The following is an 18,841-nucleotide window of genomic DNA, read 5'->3' as shown; positions in this document are numbered from 1 at the left end:
TGTGGGAAGGTGTGTGAGCACATCGTTAAGCGATTTGTAATATTTCCCAGGCATTACTCAAAGTTTGGCCACAAATTCAACCACCCAAAAAGAAAAACGACTCTGCGATATATAGATGTAGGAATACAAATAAAAATTTTGCTGATGGGAAATTGTCGTGTGTGTTTGTGTGTGTGTGTGCGTGAGTATGTGTTTGTCTGTCTGGTTTTTCTCCCTATTTTGTGGGATGAGTTGGCCGCACAGCTCATTCGAAAAAATTATTGACAAACAAATGACATTTTTGCAAGTATGTTGCACTTGTCTCATTATTGCCACATGTGTAGCGAGTGTACGTGCCCCTGGTGAGGCACTTTGATGTTGGCCTGAGTTTGGCACTTGTCATTTTTATGGCTCAACATTTTTCCGATATTCGAGCAAACGTGTGGGAAAATTATGGTCGACCGTCCCGTTTTCTGGTGGGTGTCGATATGTAATTGCTAATTTTTCGAACAGAGAGAACAAGTGTGTGTGTGAGTGTGTTTGTTGTTATGTGATATGTTTGGGAAAATACGGAAAAACGGAAAATTCTTTTTATCCACACAAAATGTTCAAGTACAGGATATATGCCACAAGTGCGGGGCAATCCTTTAGGGGTAATTCATCGTGTCGACTACATTGTTTTTATCTGACTGCTGCCAAGCTGTCTGGCGTGTTTTCCTCAGTTGTGGTATTTAGACTTTGAAGTTGAAGATGGCCACAGCAATGTGCAGTGCAGATGTGAACCGTTGTTGTGTTGCGACTGTTTATTAACTACTAAAAATAATGGAAACAAGTAGTAAAAAGTATAAATTTACTATGTAAACAACAATTGGGCCCCTGAATTATGAATGAATGCAGCAGAGGCAGGCGCAAAAGAGTATACTATATACTATATTTAGTATATACATATATATAGTATAGGAAATCATTAAGTAGATGTTTATGTTGTTTCGCCCGTTTCGCTTGTGTCGCTGCTTTCATGTGGTCGTCGTCACATTTCAAGCCTTTGATGAGAGCGCTCGAAGTAGGAGTAGGAGTCAATTGAAGAGGCATGCCTCTGATGTGGCAACAAATTGCGCACACATACAAACACATACCGTTGTTAATTATGGCAAGTTATATGAGGCAATAAAATATGAAACCCCCAGGGGTGGTCTATATAACAGACTACTACTATATACAATACTATACGATGCACGGAGAAAGTGTATTTATATATAGTAGAGCTCAACGGCAATTGCGATCATTAGACGCATAATCAAGTTATTAGCAATTTGTTACGCGTCAACAACTGAAGCAAGAAACAATGCTAAAGTGAGGCTTAAACCACTAAACGATACCCTAAAAGTGTCAACCATTAAAGTATTGGATTATTGAATAGCAATTCTTAAGTAGAAAACAGCTGATATAATTTGTTGAATATTGAAATTTACTTTAATATATTCCTACTATAAAATTCTGTATTCAGCTAGACCCCTTAACACATTCGCTTTTCTACAGGGTATTAAATAGACTTGAACTCTACCGTGGACATGTTCAACGAGTCTTTTGGCTTGCGTGCTTACGCAACAACAAATAACAAATAAAATATGAACAAATAATTTGCCATGCGTAATTTGTGCAAATAATATGCGTAATTGCCTTTAAAAATTACACACAAGCGTGAAGCAGCGAAATAGGGACAAACAAATGGGGGTCAAGAGGAGAATAGTGGAGTGAGTGAGTGAGACAGAGTCGAAAATAGAGCGAGAGGAACTGATAGCCGACGGCAGAACATCAAAGCGCAGTCAACGAGATGCACACACACACACATACTTTTTGTTTCTTTAAACAAAATACACGCAACTGAAAATGTTCGTTTTGTTTTTACGAGACCAGCGACAATAAAATTTAAGGCCGCAGGCGACAAAGTAAACACAACAATAAACAATTGATTAAAAATAAGCAACAAGACGAACAATGAGTACACTAAAAAGTAAGATATTCGTATACAAAATATTAATATTAAATTCCGTAAAATAAAACAAGTGAAGATCTCTTAAAAATAATGAATATTATATATTATATATTTTTGTATATCTTTTCATATGGAACTATATAGTATAGTTAGCATACCCTAACCACAAACAACTAGTGCCGAAACCACATCAAAATGTTCTGACTTAGCAACTGATTGCTGTACGCAATGATTGACTGACTAACTGGCAAGTGCTTGATGTGTGTGTGTGTGTGTGTGTGTGTAAGTGTGGGAGGACGCCAACTGGAACGGAAGTTGTTAGAGCAAATGAATACATTAGGCGCAAGACCGATTAAATAACTCAATTGTGCAGCCAATCAGTTGAGTGCCTTTTGCAGAGCATACTTCCAATCTTGAAGAGTCATAAGGATAAAGACGAAAGGCACATTTAATTATCAGATCGAACTGCGAGTGACGATGACCTTGGTGCTGTTGTCAAGGCTGTGGCCATAGTCATAGTCATTAACTGCGTGTGGCAGCTCATTATGCACATTTTGGTCAAACAATGGTCGCATTGATAGGCCGGCAATGGCTTTATGACCATCCGCTTTATGACAATATCGTCCTTCGTCCTTCGAACCGAGTTGGTAATGAGTTCTACACGCCCTCGCTCACAAACTCACAAACTCACAACTCACCTTGATTTTTACTAGATGACATTTGACACGCGCATTTACAAAATTAATAATGGAATCTTACAGAGTTGCACGCGTGTTGCTTTCCAATTCCTGAGAACTCTCTCTGCTCTGCTCTCACTGCTCTCTCTGTGCCATTGACTTTCGACTTTCAACTTTGGACAGGACCTCGAATGGATTCTATGGCAATGGCATCTGCGGGTGTCGGCAGCGCTTGTAAAATTTTATTGATTTCTTGTTTCGTCTTTTGATTTAGTTTCAGGCACATTTAACGCATTGTTCTGCTATCCTGTTTAAGTAGTCGTCGTGCTGCTTCAGTCGGAGGACACGCGACAGGAGCTGGTGACAAGTTTTTCGCTTTTGTCACAGCCATTGGGAAAGTTTTACAATCCATATAGTATATCGGAAGGTACAACAAACTTCTCAAGGCTGCAGTTCGAAGCACAGTGAGGGGTGTGTCAATGAAAAAAGATATAAAGTATAAACAAAACTGCAGCTAAAATGCGACAGAAGCTTCTTAAAAGTCCTTGAAGAAAATTGTTAAGGAGTGCGTTCAATGTATAAGAAAGATAATTCTACATAAAGAAACGTAGCTCAGAATTGATTATTTAAGTAGAAATTTCTGTTGATTATCTTTTTTAATTTTGATTGAATTATGTATATTTTTGTGTTATAAATTCTTTTCTAATTTATATTCCACTTGAGAAAACATGAATTTTTCCTTCTTGGAATAAGATCACATCATCTGCAACTGTCAAGAAGATTATGTTACACGTGTAAGTCAAGTTGAAGTACATCATTCAATCACATTTGGGTGCATAAAATCAAAGCTACCTGCTTTTTGATTGCTCTCAAAGATCAATACCCAACGAACGCAACGGAATTCTGATCAGACTCTAGACTCCAGATCATTAGAGTTGATTCGGCCCACGTTGACGACGACGATATCGACTACTCCATAAGTTGGGTGTGATTAATGATTTGCAACAAATAGAGGCACAAATCTGTGGCCAGCAGCATAACAATAGGGAGCCAGAAGGCACACCTATTAACACCAAAACCGTACTTGGACTGGCACCTACATTAAATATATGTATAAGAGAGCGAGAGAGAGAGAGAGAGAGAGAAGAAAAAAAACTAGCAGAACATGCTTCCACGAACCTCGACAACAACAAGATCAGTAGAAACAACATTATTAATTACATGCATTAATTTGTGGCACAATGCGAGGAGAGGAGGGAACTGACAAGTGATGCAATGCCTAACTACAGGCTCTTGGAACCAGAAATTGAGCAAAACAACAGCAAGAGAAAACCTCCGGTCAGGTTTTAGGCGCCACTGTTGATGGATTCGTGGCTGTGGATGTGGCTGTGGCACTGTCTCAGCGCCGATGTGATGTGATGCGACGGTGATGTGATGGTGATGAAGAGCCGTCTAAATTATGGAAACGCTTGTCACCCGCTGCGTGTGAGAGCCAAGCCAACAGGAGGCAACAAGACGACCCCACAGGCTGTTGTCCGGCGTTTTCATGTGAAAGAAACCTGTACGTCTATAATGTTCATATACCAAATAACTAGTAGTCATACACAACACACACTCAAACACACACACACAACAATACTCGAGGAATATATGTATCAAAATGCAGCCGCCATGTCGTTAATTTAATTTGTGCAATTTTGCAGCCAAATATTTTCCACACCGCCAAACTGCCAATAAAGCCCACGCAAGCGCAAACCTGGCAACTTGGTTGGCCAGCCAGTTACCTAGCCCCCAAATCGCAATCGCAACAACATTTTACAGCCATACATACATTCATACACACATAAATACATTTAGTGTACATCACCATCTCTTTCTGGCATAAGTTTTGGCACCGCACAAAACATGTTTTTCCAGTTTTTCTGTCAATTTTCTTTTGTGCGCGCGCAATTTTTCATAATTATACCCAGCACTTAAAAGGTGCTAAAGAATATTATGTGTGGAAAATACAAGTATATATATAAAAATATTGTAAAAGAATTGTATGACAGATAAAATGTGATGAGATTGCTGCACGATTGTAAATGAAAACAGAAATAAATACACTACACTACAGTTAATTTTAATAATAAATTGATTAAATTGATCATTTTTAAATTTAATATAACGCAGTGTATTAAAAGGAAAGGAATTAAAACTATTAAGAAGATCTCACCCGCTTCCCATTCTGAATAAAAGCAAAACAATGCGTATTAGTCCTAAAATATGTCAAATTAATACTGAAATATACCAAAACAAGTAAGAAAGCTACAGTCGAGTGTACTCGACTGTGAGATACCCGCTACCCATTTTGAATAAAAGCAATATATTTTGCGGTATATTTCTCAAAATATACCAAATATACTACAAAAATACTATAAAAAATACCAAATGGTATATGTGGTATATCGATATAGTACCGCATTCAAAATATACCATAGACGGCACAATGTACCAGATTGTCAGACAAAGTAACTAAGACCCCCAGTAAGTAGGCGTTTTTGCCCATACAAAAGAATTTCTTTAATAACTTCGACAATTTTTATCTGATCGCAACCAAATGTTCAGGAATCATAACTACTATAGTAATTATTGTATATACCAAAATTCGTAACTTTAGCTTTAAAATTACGCTTGTTATTCGATTTTTTTGATTTGCGGGGGCGGAAGTGGGCGTGGCAAAAATTTGAAACAAACTTGATCTGCGTGCAAACATAACAAATGCTGTCGAAAAAAAATTATAGCTCTATCTCTTATAGTCTCTGAGATCCAGTGTTTCATACGGACGGACGGACAGACACACAGACACACAGACGGACAGACGGACAGACGGACATGGCTATATCGTCTCGGCTGTTGACGCTGATCAAGAATATATATACTTTATAGGGTCGGAGATGCCTCCTTCAACCTGTTACATACATTTCCTGCCGGCACAAAGTTATAATACCCTTCTACCCTATGGGTAGCGGGTATAAAAATTATGTTTTTGATATATTTATACAGTACCATTCAAAATATACCATAGAGTGCAAAATATACCAAACTGTGAGACAAAACAACTAAGACCCGTAATAAGTAGGCGTGTTACCTAAATGACGTCTATAATTTTTATTCTATTGCAACCAAATTTTCAGAAATCATAAAGTGTATAGTTATTATTGTATATACCAAAAATGGATTAATGAAAAACAATAAAAAGGTTAACTTTCCGAAATACTTTTTAAACATACTATATTAGAATCTTAATACTTTTAAATTCTTTATCTTGCAACTTCAATTTATTTGATTGTAATTCATAAAAACACAAAATTTGTTGAATAAAAAACTATTATAGATAAATTTTCAGAAATAGTTTTTAAACATATGTATATTACAATCGTTTAAATTTTATAATTTTTGCAACTTAAATTTCCTTCTCCTTTAACTCCCAGGGCATTCACCTAGTTCATCAACTGCATTTCTGAAATTGGCAACTTGTTTTAAAGACACTTTCGACGCTTCCTGTTGGCAGCGTTGAGCGTTGAGTACTTGAAGTGCTTTCGCTGCACTTTAGTTGCATTGTTGTTGTTGTGCGCAACGCGCACGCTGCACGCTTCATAACAAACCAACACATACAGAAGAACAACAACACATCCATAGAAATATTTAATTCACAAAAGACTTTCAAGCTGTTATTTAATTGTTGATATGGCAAAAGAGGAGACAAAGTGTTGGTCTGTGTGAAAATTGTTGATCGAATTCCTGGAATTAGCAGCAAACAAAAACAGAACGGAAGCATTTTGGCAACGTCGTCAGTTGGTTGGACAATGTTTGCTGTTGTTGCTGTTGTTATTGCATTGTCGTTATCAATATGCATTTGAATTTGAGCTGACCCAATTTGTCAGCGCTTTGCGCTCAAGTGCAGCGGATATTCCAACAATTGTGTTACAAAACCGAAAACGAATCAAATATGAAAACCGCATAACCTGAGACGCGTTGGCGCGTCAACTTTAGAGTTTGACGCGTGCCCGAGCTGCATGACTCTCGAAAATGTTATGGTGCGAGTGCGAGTGTAAAAAAGATTTGTTGGATTTTTTGTTGTTATTTGTTGCACATCATTGTTGCAACATCAGCGCGAGCGCGCGCGCGCTCTCTTCTCGAGTACCCTTCAAGTCCTCTCGATCGAGTGTCTCGAGTGCTAATAAAAACCCACTGAGTGACTGACAGTCTCAACAACAATCGTGAGTTATTGAGTCAGCTAATCTGGGCTGGGCATGAGCATCGATATGGACATGAACCTTCTTTTTAGCCACAGCAGCCTCCTAAGTCTGTTAGACAGCCAGGCGGGGACGACAGCCATGAATATTGTGTGTGTGTGTGTGTGTGTGTGTGTGTTTGTGTGTGTGGGGTGAATAACAAACAAGCTATTTAACACCGCGGCACACAAATGTGCTGAGCCATTCGACAATGAGACGGCACAAAAGTGCAGATCCACACGCAGTATCAAGAAAGAGAGATATACAAAGATGCGAGTCGCAGAGGTGCACAAAGTGTCGAAGATCAAAATCAGCAGCGTTCGAGAGGCGGAATTGATCGCGTCGATTAATTTGTCTTGCAGCCAAAGCTTTAACTGCCTCCAATGTCCAGCGACTGTTTGTGGCAGCATGAGTCTGCAACATGTTGCCCGCTTTGGCTGCCTCAGTCTCAGCCTCAGCCTCAACCTCAGCCAACAAATGGAATGCACTTAATCACGATTAGTTGTAATCGATAAGCATACAGCAGCCCAGCTAATAACTCGACTGACATCAGACAGTTCGTTTTCTTGTTGTTGTTGGTTTTTTTTTTGTAGTATTTGTTTTTTCTGTTTAGAAATCAAACAGACTAAAAATTGAGTTGAGCTTCAGTTTTTTTTTTTCTTCTCTGGGAAGCAAGCAGCGAGTTGTTGTTCGGGGTGGTCCTCGTTTTGGGCATTTGCATATGAAAAGCTCCACAGTTTGCCTTAAATGGCCTCTCAATGATTTCAACATAATATTGTAAGGCATTGTCTTCACTGACTATCTATACTGAAATGAAAACGATATAAAGACTCCGACCTCCCCTGCCGCTCATACCACCAATCAATGATAAATGGCGCAATTTATTAAAATCAACAAGCCCACATTTCCACTTTCCGCACCACACACACACACACACACACACACACACACACACACACACACACACACACACAACACTCTTCTCCTCTTCCTTCTACTACTACGACGACTACTTACCAAATATCCAACTCAATTCGGGCTAATAATTTTGAATTTATCAACATTTGTTAGCCACGATTATGAATGACGTGTGAGGCCAGGTAGCCAAGAAGTCGCCACAGTCTCCACACTCACACACACACACACTCACTCACACAATCAAGCAGTTTTTTATTCATTCATAAAATGTTTCGTTTACCTTGTCTCGCGCTCTCGCTTGCGCTCTGCGGGTCGTCTTTCTGAAAAACATATGCAAAAATTTGTTTTCAATTATTTCGGATGCCCAAAAACTTGTATTTCGTATAAAGGTATTTTTTTTGTTTTTGTCGAGGTTTCTTTCTTTCCAGGCATTTAAATTATCCGATCCGCAAAACGAAGCGTGTGGAATGTGTTGTACAACACTTTTGACAATTGCTTTTAACAATTTGTGCGTGTCGTTTATATAAATGCAATTAATTTCACACACAAACATTTGTTTGTAATAATTATTGAATACTTCACACATTGTGTGTCGAATTATTTATCAGTTTTGCACTTAAACATAAACAGCAATAAGAAAACTTTAAGCAAGGTAATTTTTTATAAACCTTGAAGAATTATTTGAAAAATAACTTATGGGAATAAAAAATGTTAATGCATATACAAAATTCTTTGTTATTATTCTATTTAGATATCTAAAACACATTTTTAGCCTCGTCTTTTTAACACCTGACACAACTCATCAAGGAATGAAGTACATAATCCAATCCAAGAATAAACAACTAAAAAAACATTGTAATTAAAAGCAAAATAGTGGGGTATTAATTTTAAAGTATTCTAAATAAACATGCTGCAAAATACTAAACAAATATAATATATGCTATATTTTGTATATTGATATAGTAATACATTTAAAATATAATATTCCATAAAGTCCAAAATATACCACATTGTCACCAAATGCAGATGCCTCATTCTACTTGTTATAATACTATTCCTCAAGGGTCAAATTTATAATACCCTTCTACCCTATGGGTAGCGGGTATAACAACAATAAAAAACGTAAAATCCCAAAAAGCGATCTACTAAATTTCATACAAGAGGCGGCGCCACGTGTGGTCCGTGTTTAACATGAAGCGAAAAATGCATTAAATCAAACTTTTAAACAAGTGCAAAAATGTCAATAAAAAAGCAGAACGAAACAAGCCAAGCCATACGAAACGAAACGATCCAAGATCTAAAGCTAAAGCTAAAGCCCTTTTTTATTCGACAGAGGAGTGTGAAGCTGGAGACTCAGCATCTTGCTGGACATGGATCGTAGTATGGACTGGCGTGCTGTGCATTTAATTTTCAGCTTTTGACATATTTATGATAACTTGGGTCATTTACGTGCAACCTTTGTCTTGTTGAACACCCCAAGTTGCTTGTTGTTTGTGTTGTTGTTGGCCTGAACGCCAGGTGGAAGGTGCTGCGCCAGCGCAACGTGCCTCATCTCATGCTCATTGTGGCACATTCCACACACACATACACACACACTAAGGGAAGACTTGGTCAGGGTAGACAGTCAGTCAGCGACGATGCCGCGGCAGGACATCGTTTAATTGCGAACAAGTTTTTTAACACGATGTTGTACAACTTTGGCTTGTTTGCATAAGTCGCAAGCAACGCTAAAAAGTCAGTAAAAATGAAAAGAACAGCAAACGAAGCAAACACCAACAATATAAATAAACAGTCATCATGTGTGTGTTGCTTGCAACATGTTGCCAGTTTTTTGAGCCACGTTTATTCTGCCTGATTATCCTGGACTTCGCGAGGAGTTGCTCTAAGCTGTGAACTGCGAGCTGTGAGCTGCGATGGGGAGACGGTGCCTTTGTTATAATGAGTCTTAACAGCAATTTTTATTGAAGGCAGCTGCCCTTGAGCTCAATGCCCGATCCTGTCGCGCTCACCTGATCCTGGCGCATTGATAACGCGCTGAAAGCCACACCACAAATTAATTAATTTATGAGACGACGACGTCGACGACGACGAGTCAGCCAGCCAAGGCGAGGCAACGCAATGCGACGCGCTTTTGTCTTGGCATTGAGAAATGCGACTCGCTGATGAGCATAAAATTGCTCCCATTTCACACACACACACTGCGAGAAAGAGAGAACTAACCCACATTCGCATGCGGCAGTCATAAATTCCATGTACAGCAACAATAACAATGAAAATTTTCATGCTAATGAGCAACACGCTAACTGTACAAATGTCTAGTAGTAGTCGCATTTGGAACTGCTGCAACTGCAACATGTCCCTGCCCCATGGCTATAACTATGACTATGACTGCGCCTAGGCTTCTTTTCAAGTGGCGGGGCTAAGCAAATGAAGCTTGGCCTGCCTACACTGAAAGAAAAGAACAGTTTCTAATATCGAGAACATTGGTCTCAAGAATTTTGTTTTTAAAATAAATTCACTTTAGGAACTAAGTTATAAAACTATGAACATTAGTATGAAAAATGCCTGATTTTCAGAATAAAACCAAAAATACTAGATTTAGGTTACAAAATTCTGTAATTCTGTAATCGAAATTCCTATAAACTTTTTAGTCTAGTCGAACTGTCGCGATTCATTCTTTATTGCAGTCAAAGAGAGGAGGTCCTGTGTTCAAAAGTTGCGCGAATCGAATATAAGTATATTGTGAATAAATAAAAAAATAGTAAAATAATAATTAAATAGTTAGAAAACAAACAATAAAACATAGTACCAACATTTTTTGAGTTCATAAAACTATATAATTTTTTCATCTTATTAATGAGAACTTGGTCTTATATTAAACGTTATTGATGTGTTTTCTAACTTTAAGATTTGCATGTTCTTGACGCAATTTTTTTTATTAAAATTCTTCGTCTTAGACCAAAATCTTGATTTTTTAACATTTTTTTCAGTGTAGCTGCCTGACTGTTGTCCTTGCATGGCATAACTCATAATTTTCTTTACGTCTCTCTCTCTTCGCTCTTTAGATATAGTTTTCTCTCTTTTCATGCTACTTTTTTTTTTGCACGTCCATTCGTCGCATCGGCCCACACACACGGGCATGGACTTAATTTACACTTTTGTGCTGGGGCGCGTGTTTATCGCACACACAAAATCTCTAAAGTTGTGCCAAGAAGGAGATTGAGGGAGGAGGAGGTTCAAGTTGTGTGGTGCTATATGACTACATTTTTATAAGCTGCCAACATGCGAAAATGGGCTTTAGCAGTTGTTATGAGTGTTAACACTCTCATGGATACCTGGCACTGGCAACAACTACAAAGAACGAAACTGAAGCTCTGGGTTCTCTGCTTTATGATTATTTTTGGACTGCTGATATAATGTTTTTTCTTTTTTTTTGTGTTTTTTTACTGCTCTCTATGTATGTGACCGTTGTAATTTGCTGTAAATGTTGTAAAATGCCTGCCGTGTAATTTAATTAATAACAACAACAACGACAACATCGTATAAGCGACAGAAAAACGAGCAGTGAAAGTTTTGCAGTTATTAGTACGTTATAAAAATAGTTTTTTTTCTCTTTTTTTTTGTTGGTTTTTTTTTCGGAATGAAATGGATACGCTTGGCAGGAGCAGTAAAAGGGAAGTAGGATTGTGTGCTTTTATTGTCGTGCTAGCAGGCAAGCATTTTTTATTACGAGGAATGCCAACTTTAGGCAGCTAAATAACATACATATGTACATAGGTGAGGTCGGTTGTAATCTTAATTTTCGTTTTCGTCGTTGCTAATTTCGAAACCATATATCATCAAGGGGCGCAGCAGCAATTCATCAAATGATCATGTGCAGCGATAATTCAGGGAATTTGCATTACTAATTTTGCAGTATAAGTAATGCACTAATTCGAGGAAATAAACTTACATGCGCGATATTTTATTTAATCTTTGCATCAATAAAAAATGAGAAAATCAACACGCTGAAAAATATAAAATTTGAAGAAGATTTCTATTAAACTTTAAATTGATAGACATATTGTACAAATAATATAATATTCATTGAAAATGATTTATAAATAACTCTTATTATAGATCTCTAATAAGATTAAAATCGATATACAAATAATTAAATATTCACTGCAAATGATTTACAAATTAATAAACTTCCAAATAACTTGAATAGTGTAAAATATAGAATTATTCATTACATTATTGTTAAACTCATAAATAAAACGCGATCAAATCTGAATTGTTAAAATTAATGGAGATTTCTAATTAAATTAATAATAGTTCTAATTTTAAATTCAACTCCTGTAAAACTTTTAATACATATTGTTTACATAAAATAACGCATAAATAAAAACGCGATCAACTCGAAGTTGTAGAAGTTAAAGGAGATTTCTAATAAGTTTCAAATTGATTTACAAATAATTTATGAAATAATAACCCAAATAAATTAACTAATAACAAAATTAATTAATATATAAAATTAGTTTAAATTTCAAGGCCAGCCTTTTAAATATATATTTGTCTTTAAATATATATATAATATATATCTACATTATTTATAAGCACTTATTAAAAAAATCGCGATAATAACAAAAACATTCAAGATATTAATATCAGATGAATTTCTTCATTAAAGAATATTTTTGATTATTCCATATTAATATCCCTAGCCTGCTCACTCTCTTAGGAAAATATCTCAAGTGGCAATATGAGGCGTTTTATAAGTTCTTCCTCATCTACATCCTCATTTCCCATCCCGTTGAGCTTGCATGTTTGGGTCTGTTGCATTCACTGGGTACGTGCAGAAAATAACACAGCGATAATATTAAATTGCTGTCAACAGGAAAATATGTTGGTAAGTTTTTAGCTTTTTGGTATGGCTCCAATTGATTTTCTGTCAGCGCACAAAGTGCATAATGCAAAACACTTTTGCAAGTGTTGATATGTGTTATATGGTATGGTTCTCTTATCAACAATGCAAAGTCTATTAGAGAGCGACTGGACTGGCTTGCCTGACTGCCTGACTGACTAACTGACTGACTGACTGACGGAATGATGGACTGACATGCACAGAACAAGCAAACGAGAGGCGAGAGGCAAACAAATAATAATCAACGGGCCAACATCAAAGGTGAAACAATTTCAAGTTTTCATGTAATTGCCGACATGCGCATATGCCATAAAGAAAAACCCCATAGAGTGAGAACAACGACTAACAACAGCAACTACAACAACAAATGTAACGACGATGAGCATTCCTTTGTTTAGTCAGGGCGCCAAACTATTAACCGAATAGCAGTAAATTTGTTAATGCCTTTGTCTAAACATGTGCGTTGGCAGGTGCCTGAAATTCCATAGACCTTGGTCTTAGTTCATGGCAAAAGCAGCTGAAATCAGCCAAACTAAAATAAAAAGGGGTTAAAATGTGTTTATTTGTTTATGGGGCAACCTCCCGCAGCTCCCGCTGTTATTACTACTACTACCACTTCTTCTGCTGCCCCTTCTGCTGCTGCCGCTGCTGCTGCCAAGAATAAAGGGTTAGGCTTATAGTTAGTTGATGCCCCAGTGCGTTTGACTAATGTCTCATTTGCATGCCAAAAGCAGTTAACAAGTTTTACCAGCGCAGCGAGCCACCAAAATGATGCCTTGTCTTGCTTTTAAAAACAACTTAGTGGATAATACACCCCTAGTGTTAAGCTATCCAGTCATCCATCCAAGCACAACTGCAGCAACATATTAAACAAGAGCAACAGCAACGACACATTCATTTCCTCCTTTGGCGCGCCTCAAGTGTTGTCACCTGTCATAATAAGTGCGGAAGCAGCAAACATCCAAAGGAGACCAAATGCAACAGCGAAGAACAAATTAAAGCAAGTAAAAAAGCTATAGTTGAGTATGCTCGACTGTGAGATACCCGCTACCCATTTTGAAAAGCAAAAGTGCAGTATTATTCTTAAAATATACCAAATAATATACCCCAAAGACACAAAATTATATTGAAGGCCTTATTTCGTATATCGATGAAGTACTGCATTCAAAATATACCATAGGGTACAAAATATACCAAATTGTCAGCCAAAGTAGCTAAACCCCAATTGCATACAGAAGTATTTCTACATACAATCAACACATTTAAGCTTGAAATAGTTTAAAGTGAAATCTTTATCAAAGTCAATGTACCCCATTTTGGAGAGCTTTAAGAGAATAATACTGCATTTGCTTTCAATTTATAATGCAAGTCGACGCGACTCAACGTTGCCGACGCTAGTTTTCAATTCATTTTCATAATTGCAGCAAATGTAAATTGCAATATTATTTTTTTTTCTCTCTCTTCTTAAGTTGTTGCCTCGGCTTTAAGAAAAAATAAAAAAAAGTGCACATTTCTTTAGCGGCATATGCGTGTTGCACTTGAATTTGTATTGTCGACTGTCGCACTTGAGTTGAACCTGAAGCGAACCTGTTTCAAGTTGATTGCTGTGGAGTGGACCGACTATATGTAACTAAGAAGTGTGTAAGTATGTGGAGCCCCTGAAACGGAACCGCAAATTATTTTAATTTGCGTTAAATAATGCAACGAGGTGAGAAAAAATTAAGACCATTGCCGAGTGAATTGTATATGAAATGCAAAATGAACAACTCAAAAAAAAGGTTGAAATATAATAATCATAATAACGTTGAGAGAGTACAAAAAACTATGGGTTATTTTGACATACGAGTCGGATGAATGAAAGGAACTTGAGCTGCTTAAACATACCCTACTTTTTTTTTATATACTCTACCTCTGTCAATATTTTATTTAAATCATCTCAATAATCAGTTCATCAACGATTTCTGATTTAGATCTACAACTTGTGGTATACTAACATTTTAATGTCCTTTCCAGCCACTTAAACTTTAGTATGCCCTTTGAGGCAAAAAAAATCATTTGAGGTGCAGGCAGAAAACATTTGGCAGTCGCGCCCGGTAACACTCATTAGCTGACAGGCAGCTTCGTATCCAGTGGTTGTCTGCCCCCTTTCATATCCTGGCACAAAGTTAAATGCGCCGACCTGTAATTTGCCTGCAATACGGCGTCGCAATAAACTCAATTTACGCTGCCTTTTGTAAAAAGACGAGTGCCACATGCCCCGAAAAGAAATACAAGTATATAGTAAGTGCGAGAGTTGTTGCTGTCGGAGTTTGAGAGCTCCTTGTTGTAACGTGTTCATTGGGCCAACCGACTATCGTAATGTTTATGTGAAATGGCTGTAGGGTGCTAAAAGCGAACAACGCCAGCATCGAATGCTACAACAATGCCACGCAGTTTAGCTCTTGACATGTTTAGCAACATTGTGGCCAAGCCCATTGCCCATTGCCCATGTTGCTAAAGACCAAGACGCCAAAACCAGGCAAAACTTATGGCTTCTTTCTGTCTCCCTCTCTCTCTCTCTTAGTATGTCTGTCTGTATGTATTTCTGTGTTATATGGTAAGCAGATGTTGATGTTGTGCGGTAGCTACCACAACTTGTTGTTAGTGTTGCGCTTATTCACAGGCAATTTATGCATGTTTAGATCGATCATAACTCTTAATTAGCAGGCAGGTAAACCTTGTCAACTGTTGATTGACAAGACTTTTAAGGTTTCGGCAATCACCGAATCCACAACATTTTTGCGTAGGTCGCTCAAGTGAAAGGCAAAAATACTCAAAAGTATTGTGTGTTGAAATATAGAAAGCGAAAATTTAGCTGAACAAAAAACCACAAAACACTTTTAGTGCTGATTGCATTAAAATTCTCGTCACATTTCATCAATCTACGTAAAAAAAAAAAAAATCGATTAAGGCCAAACAAAAAATTCAACCGATTAATTAAATATTACAAAGACATCAATAAAGATCTTAATAAATATCTCGGAATCGACATTATGACTAGTCTTGACCATAACTAAAACTTTATTAAATAAATACAACATTTAAATAGCAATAAAAAATGCCTACACGTGTTATTTATACACACACATTTATTGTGAGCTTTTTTTTTATAAGCCAACTAATCCAAATGTTTTCATATTCGTAAACCTCATTCTTCTCGGATTGTTGGCTGCCCTAAGGCTAACCCACACGCAGTCAACCCAACCAGACACAATGGCTCCAATGACTCAAGCGATAACAAACCAACCACCCACACACAGCGTTGAATGAGTACCCGTATGGACTCGTATAAGTTCGAGTGTATTCATACCTTCGTGAAGTAAAAGCCGCCTTCAATCGAGCTGACAAACGCTGATCGATCGCCTGCGAGGCATAAATCTCCCAATGCTATAAAACTCGAGGCAATTATTTTATGATAACTATAAAAAAGCATGTACAAAGAAACGAATAAAACAAAAATGTATACATATGTAGAGGTAAAAAAGAGAGAACTTGTAAGGACAACAAGTTGTTAGAGTTTTTCATTTGATTTTATCGTTTTTTTTTTTTGTGGTACATGAATCAATTGAATGCGCATTCAATCGTTCAATCATCAATCATAATTTTCAACGATCAACAGTTTTGTAGGCAAACGTTTTCATGTAAAGTCTTAAATATTTTCACACCTTATAAACAATGTGCAGTCACGATCACGCTCAGTTCACTTCGGCTAGAGTTCGGGTAATGCGCCCATTGTCTCTTCAACAATGGAAACTAAGCGACAGTTGAACAAGGCCCCATATAGATCATACCCATAACTCGGGTCGTTTCACAATATACAGAGAAAAAATAAAACATAACAAACTATATTTCTTTCTAGCGAATTATGACGCGCATTGAATGATCGATGAATAATATGATTTTATATGATTTGTAAAAGGTCTTTCTAAGACGTCATATTCTCGATGAGTCAGTGCAGCAGTTTTTATTTGTTTTTTTTGGTTTAATTTCTGTTCTATGTTGAAAAGTTTTTGGATGGGATGCTGCCTGCTGCCTTTCACTTTGTCATTGACTCGAACTGCTGACGGCTTCATTAATACTCCTCTGTCAGCTGGTGCTGTGTGGCTGCTGGACCACAAGTTTGTTATATGGCATAGAAATTAGCATTCTGAATGATCACGAGTCGAGTGCGCAGTTGACAGCGTTGACAAGTGAGCTGGCTTATGATTTTTGACAGCCCACAAGGCGTATACACAACATGCAATCAGACAATCTCTCAAATACTTGCTGCATACTGCATACTCAACTAGTTAATAAATTTAAATTATAGTTTGTTTTATGCTAATCAAACGACAAACAGAGCCACAGCAATTGCAATTGACTCAGTCATAATTGGTTAGCAATGCGAACCGTAAATCAACACTCACAAACACACACAACCCCAAGATGGTGAGTTCAATGGCATATAAGACCCGAAAGGAGTGTGGGAGGAGGCTGGCGGGGAGACAGAGACAGAGACAGACACGACTGACACCTACACCCGGGCGGTAGCTTGAAATTGAAGCCAGTGAAGCGACTTAAGCAGCTTCCAAAGTTGTCAGCGCAAAATAAGACAAATGTTCAAAGCGGCGACGCGGTGACCAACCGAAAAAAAGTGAGGAAAAACAAATTAAGAATGGGACCGAGCGGAGACGGGTGACAAAGGAGATACCCTGCAAGCACTTTCAAAAAATGTGAAATTAAATTAATGTAGAAGGAAAAACAAACACTAAAAAACAAGCTGAAAGAATTGAATTAAACTTCAGCTATTCTGTTATACATTATCTAAATAAACTTCAGCATACCCTTTTCAGCATTCAATTTAACAGGGTAACTGCATCTGCCTTGCATCGCTGTGTGGTCCAATTAAATATGCAACCGGGTCTGAGAGCGCGGTTCGGGGTCTGTGATCGCGTCTGCCACCAATGTGCGAATGATGCGTGAATTTGGAAACCGAGCAAATCTTGCACCAGCCGGCAAGCCTGCTGTTGACTGATGAGCGCGCGTGAGGCACATTAATTGGAATTGAGCAAGCCCCAAAGCCCAAAGACAGTGCAATGCAAGCAGCAGGGCAGAGCGAGAAAGCGACTGGCGCATATTTTATCGCTATTGAAGCGTTTGGCGTTAATTAAGACAAAATCAGGCGAAATTTTTGTCACATTGCCGAGTCCCCGCATACTCGACGAACTGCCTCTGAATCTGTATTTGAATCTGTATCCGAATCCGAATCCAAGTCGGATTCGCATTCACATTCGTATATTTTCCGATTCTCAGTTCAGTTACACCGCAAAACACTGTGACCGTGATTAATTATGCCTTGTGCTGACTGCCAAGTTCTTTTCGACATTTTTGCTTTTTCTTGCACTTTTTTTCTGCTTCTTTTTATTACGACTACAATTCGCCTTTGCAAGCAAAGAAAATGAAAAATTAGTCAAGAAAATCTGGCGAAATAAAATGTCGTCGGCGACATTTTGCAAAGAGTTTCTTTTTATATTTTGTATTCGTCTTTTTTTGTTGGTCGTTTGCCTCGCTTTACATGTGTGCGGTCTGTCAGTGAGTCCGTGAGTATTAGTGAGTGGACGAGAGAGGAGCTTGCAATGTGTTGAGGGAGAGCTCAACATACATAGACGATATGGTTGCCTCAGTCTTTAATCGTTGTGCATTAGTCAGCTGTTTTCTTGAACTGCGAATAGTTCGAGTAGATCTGCTAAATGCGCTACTTCTACAAATTTGTATACCGGCTACTCATAGGGTAAAAGGGTATTATCGTATAAATTATAATAATATACTAAATTAATCTAACTTTTCATAAAATTTCGGCTCTTTTCGTGGAAGAAAATCAAAAACTGATATTCCAAATGCAGCCAAAACGTGCTGCGTTATGCAAAAATATCTAAATAACAGAAAAACTGGACAAATGTAACGGGGTTTTTGGTTGTTTCCTATCTCTATGTTCTATTTAACAAAAATAATATGCCAGTGATCAACTAAGAAAGGAATATGTAAGAAATCTGTTATTTAGTGTTTTTTC

The 18,841-nt window shown here is 37.6% G+C and overlaps 1 long non-coding RNA gene across 1 annotated transcript; it reads left to right on the top strand.

Moving 5' to 3' along the window:
• The first annotated feature begins 5,810 nt into the window (after positions 1–5,810).
• On the top strand, positions 5,811–11,013 carry LOC133844994 (uncharacterized). The gene is made up of 3 exons (XR_009894671.1): positions 5,811–5,893; positions 6,126–6,725; positions 10,913–11,013. It is a non-coding gene; the product is annotated as an uncharacterized LOC133844994 (long non-coding RNA).
• The last annotated feature ends 7,828 nt before the right edge of the window (positions 11,014–18,841 follow it).

Source organism: Drosophila sulfurigaster, chromosome 2L (genome assembly GCF_023558435.1).
Source record: "Drosophila sulfurigaster albostrigata strain 15112-1811.04 chromosome 2L, ASM2355843v2, whole genome shotgun sequence".
In the NCBI taxonomy this organism is placed as follows: Eukaryota; Metazoa; Arthropoda; class Insecta; order Diptera; family Drosophilidae; genus Drosophila; species Drosophila sulfurigaster.
This window is presented reverse-complemented; position numbering and strand designations above follow the sequence as displayed.